General features: G+C 39.8%; 1 non-coding gene across 1 annotated transcript; it reads right to left on the bottom strand.

Annotated features, from left to right (window-relative positions):
- Nucleotides 1–4,867: 4,867 nt before the first annotated feature.
- Nucleotides 4,868–4,939, bottom strand: Trnak-cuu. The gene has a single exon. It is a non-coding gene; the product is annotated as a tRNA-Lys (tRNA).
- Between the last annotated feature and the right edge of the window lie 304 nt (nucleotides 4,940–5,243).

Raw genomic sequence — 5,243 nt, 5'->3', positions numbered from 1 at the left:
GAATTCCGTTAACTTTAAGGGAAGGTTCTTTAGATTAAATACGATTAATTTCTCAAAAAAGCTAGCGTCTTGACTGTTACGTTTACCGAGTTTGAAAAAATAATAGTTATTTGTTTTACAAGGGGGCAAAGTAGTTGTTTAACTGGACGTGCCAATATTGATACCTGAGCAAGGGAAAGATTTCAATATTGAACCGCGAGCGTAGCGAGTGGTTCAAAAAGTGGAATCTTGAGCGTTGCGAGGGTATCGAGGCACGAAGGTAAAAGGAACTTTGCCACCGACTATATATATAGAGCAGCGAAGTGGTCCAATGATAGCAACCTTCCCCTAATAACTCTTTCATTAGATTTTTATAATATTAGGTAAAAGACATGGAGACAGCCAATTTTTGGCTTCACTTTTTAACGTGCTAATTCTATAGAGCCAGGTTTCTGGGCTCTCTGGTGATTCTGTGTTTTAAACACATCTTTAGAATAAAAGCTTTACCTTATGTCAAAAAAGTATTTTATTTGAATAAAGGTATTTTGAAGATACCTATTTTGCATTTTGTATTTCAAATACCTTTTTCTAAAACTATTTTGTATTTTTATTTGAAATAGGTAAAAAACCAAAGTATTTGCATTTTGTATTTAAATACATTGCTGGAGAGCATCACTTTGTTTTTCTGTCAATGAAAAGAAGAATATAGTAACTATGTATGAAGTCCATGTAGAGGCACTGCGTTTCAATATTAAGTATCAGTGTGAGATAAGATTTTTCAAAATAATAGTCATGATATTTGTTTAATTTGATAGTCACGTGTATTTAAATTGTAGTAAGTATCTACATTAGTTCAGAGTTTATTGCCGGGTGTGGCCATACTGTAGATAGAGCTCTTTCTTGTACTGTGCCCTTAGGTTCCCCCTTTGTAATAATTGCAGTGGTTCTTCAAATCATACATGCGGTAAATAATGCGGTCGTGGCACGGAATATCTACTAGCTGAAGAAGAGTTACTGTCAAAGTAAAATGTGTAATCACAGTGCCTATACTGCTATCTCTCGACACAGGCTTAAAACTTTTGAACCACAGTTTTGAAAATTTGACCCATATTCTTAGCTTGATATGAGTTAAAGTGTAAAATACTAATATTGGCGCCATCTAGCCGAGCACCCCCAAAGGTGTAAAGCCATCTAAGCCACCGTACCTTTTTCTTTATAGTTCTGAGTTTGGCCGTTTTCTTCCTATCTGTCTATACGGAGTTATATAATTGTCTTCCCCTGTTGTAAATAGCAATAGTAACAATAGTTGTGGAGTATACAGATGTATGCGACTAAATAAATGTACAAATGTGTTCTGTGACACAAACATTTAAGACATCAAATAAAGTTTAACGAAGCTTGTTCAGTTGTTTTATTGGGCATATTCTATTATATTTACGATCGAATGCAAAAGTATCTCCAAATGTGGTGTTACCATAGGTACAATATTTTGTGTTGTAGAATTAATTTGCCAGTGTAAAATACTAACGCAACAAAGAGTTTGCACATTTTTGTCAATATTTTTGTAGGTAAGTGCGTACTATACTTTGTCAAACAAACAAGTCAGTAAACAAGAACAAAGAAAACTATATGCATCCTTTTCTTTAGGGTGCTATAAAAATACAACTGTATTTGTATATCGGCAGCAATATTGTGGGCATGGCAATCACATTGAATTTTAAGCGTAGCGAGGGATTTCGATAATAGTAGGTATTGAAATGTTAACGCCCAAGATGTAAATTATTAATTATGTGACAGACATTTAAAGGTATGCAAACTCGTTGCGTTAATATTCTGTACTGACAACAAAGTTCTCGAACAGAAAATTGTCAGTTTGCTCCCTCGTAGAAAAAAAACAAAGTCCCTTTTTGTGTGGGTGAGGTAAAAAACTAATTTCCGCCTTATACAAATCATTATTATTATCATAATACAAATCATTTATTCTTGATAAATATAAACAATACAAACACATATTTAATAGTTGTGTTTGTATGTCATTGAAATGAAAACATTGGCACAAAAAAGATAGGAATTTCAATTGCAGTTTAATGGATTTAACATGTTCAAGCTATTTTGTCAATGTGAATGAGGAGACACACTGACATGTTATCCCGCCGGGCACTGACATTTTAGGCGGCGCCTGTACGTAAGTGTAATAATGGGCATGTCATTGTCGTTCATATGTGTGAGAGAGAGAAAAATATATCTTCTTCTCACTCTCACGTATTAAATTCTTGGACTTGGACTTATAAGGTGGCGCCATCTGTCACAAGCTTCGAGTGTGCCTCCTCATTGAATTTCAATGCAAACCCCTTGTATACTAGTGTCTGTACAGAAAGTGAGGAGTCGTGAGTCGTGGAATGTATTAGACCCCATACATTTCACGACTCTTCACTTTCTGGTCAGACTCTATGAATGGCGGCTCTGTAGGAGAAAAAAAAATTCAATTTAAGTATTTTGTAAAATGTGTGAATGTACTTACGACTTGATCCGTAAGCGTGGTTTAGAAGCAACTTGAGATTGGGTGACGTGTATATACCTCCTATAATTTGTGGCGTTTTTTCATAATGTGTGGAGCTAGCATTATGTGACGTGTAGATGTCGGTTTCACAAAAATAACGCTTGTCAATAAAGCTTCATTGCTGCTAAAATTCGTTTAATAATAGTCTTTATCGACCATCACCAGTGTAACCTCTTTTTGATAGCCGGTAAATGACATGTTTAGTTCCGCTACTCGCCACCGCATCGTGCACAGCGTTTCCATAGACAAAAAGTCTAGCGACCAAATCCACATGTACCAAAAGCTGTCAACGGTAAAAAGGACACATGAATCATGTACCGTTTTGCTTAATTTAAAAAACTATAAGCCCTATTGTACTAAGATAAAGTTGATTTTAGATTCATATTTTTTTTCAATTAATACGTTTTGGTTGGCTCAAAACCAACTTGCGATCCGATCTCACATGCGACCATTATCCACAGTTGATTTTGAAATGATACCACTTGACAGTTAGATAACGGTTCGAATAGGGCCCCAGATCCCCTAATGGCATACTTGTATGTATATCTAACTCGAAAACCTTTACGTATACAACACCTTCTTTGTCCGCGAGAGACACTATTAAATAAGCAAATTACAGTTCGGCTCGACGCCACGAAGATGCATAAATTAACGCGGAATACGCATTTCGCAGACATCGGCTGATTGACTCCTTTCATTACTGACTTGCATTGTTCGCCTCGAGAAAAAATTACAAATCCTCTTCGAATACAACACATTTCATAATTATGGACTATTGTGGCGCAGGAACTAATTTCTCGGGGACGAAAGCACTCCACGCCCGAGGAGTGCAAGAGAGATATATCGCCACACGTAAAGACGAAGGTTGCCATAAAGGCGGCGCTGATTAGTTTTCAAGGCAAAGACTAGTTCGAAGAAAGCCACGAGGATTTAATGTCTCGTCCGACTTATTCAAAAGGCATTGTTAATCGGTGCCTGTGTCTATTCATGCGCGAAATAACATAGACCGGTAACTAATTTTAAACTTTGACATCAATTTAACGGAAACACATCGAATATAGCGATTTTCAAAGCGGCCGTGATCGGCAGAGCGTTTAGAATTATTGGCATTAATTGCGCTCATTTGTCGGATGTATGGTGGTATTGTTCCCGAAGCGCCGGAGATTATCGGCGGTGCAAGGCGATAGACGTCTCCGGGCCACGTGCGAGCCCTGTGCCCGGTCGTGCCCCGGCCCGATTGCGATCTGCCAATATCGCGCCTGTGGGAACGCTCTTTATCAATACATAACTACTTGCTCAAGTACCTCCCTATCTTGGAACGATCGGCTCGTGTTCGTGGCCGCAATTAAAGACAACAATTAATTATAACGAGCGTTAGCGAAATGACCCACCTTTGAACCGTTTCCCGCTTTGTGCAATTTGCTGTTTCGTTTCGCGGCGGTCAATCAAGGAACGGTCCAGCTGTCCGTGTCGTTTACCCGCTCGGACGGACGTATGGACAGGTCGGTTGTTCGTGGCAAACCTTTTTCTAAGTCTTGTAACGGTGTCCGTCTGTTGGACGCGTCCGGCGTCAGCTGCCAGCTCTAGCCGTCGGGAGAGACAAGTAAATAGAGCCAGGCTAATCGTCGAAAGGGAAACGGCGAATTACTGCGTCACGCCGCTCCCAACAATTGCTTTTGTTATTGTCGATAGACGCTCGATCGAGTGATGCCACTTGACATCTGTGCGAACTTTGCGAATCTAATAGAGGGCTATTGGAACTAACCTATGCCTCGTGTCAGAAGTAACGACAGACCTATTGAGCGGATATTCAAATGGTTTCCCAGGCATTATTAGGCCTTGCGTTTGGAGCTGATTCGAGGGAACGTAAACTATGTTTATCGCATTTGATTGACAGAGTAGTTGTTGTAAATTATCATGATTATATGGACAATTGGTGAGAAGCGGAGGTCGCGTGGAGAGGAGCCGTCGTTAAGTTGTGCGGAGTGACAGGCTAACAGCAGCACAGTGTTGGCGCGGACGTGCGTTGGGCCTTGGTTGGTAAGTGGTAATGCAGCTGTCAGCACTATAATCTATACGTCTACGCGCTAGTAAACAATCTACCGTTATCGACAAAAGGAGAGATTAATGTTGCCGCTGGTGTTGTAGTGTGCATAGTTTAAGCTTAATTTTAAAATGTATTATGCTTTGTAGGTTCCTGAGGGTGGAGGAATGTTGGTCCAACAGCGGCTGGCCATGTATCTAAAACTCCTATGAAAACCTTCCTAAGCATTATACTTAAACTGAAATAGATATCATACACGAAAAAAAAACGACAAGGCCCACTGGTGGCCGAGCCGGGAATCGAACCCGGGTATTCAGCTTAAGCGGCTAACGTCCTTACCACTAGACCACCCCGCCCTTAGCCTTCCTAAGGATGTCGAATTGTCTACAACCGATACGATAGTACTCTTTATTATACTGTGCTAGAACTGCACCTATACTTACTGAAATGATGCGCACTAAGTGAACCTATGGCTGAGATATTAAGTACATACTTATTATACCTCATAGTTGTAAGAACTTCAGTTTATGGATAGACACTGTGTACAAAACAACGAAGCCTAGCCTTAGACAACAACAAATCTAGACCGGGCATCTAAGCCGGAAAGCGCTAATCGCATGTAAATGCCTACGCCTATCTGAGATGCTTCCTCCGCCGATA

The sequence above is a fragment of the Leguminivora glycinivorella genome, chromosome 6 (genome assembly GCF_023078275.1).
Source record: "Leguminivora glycinivorella isolate SPB_JAAS2020 chromosome 6, LegGlyc_1.1, whole genome shotgun sequence".
NCBI classification, from domain to species: Eukaryota; Metazoa; Arthropoda; class Insecta; order Lepidoptera; family Tortricidae; genus Leguminivora; species Leguminivora glycinivorella.
The sequence above is the reverse complement of the archived record's forward strand: the minus strand, read 5'-3'. Positions and strand labels throughout refer to the sequence as shown.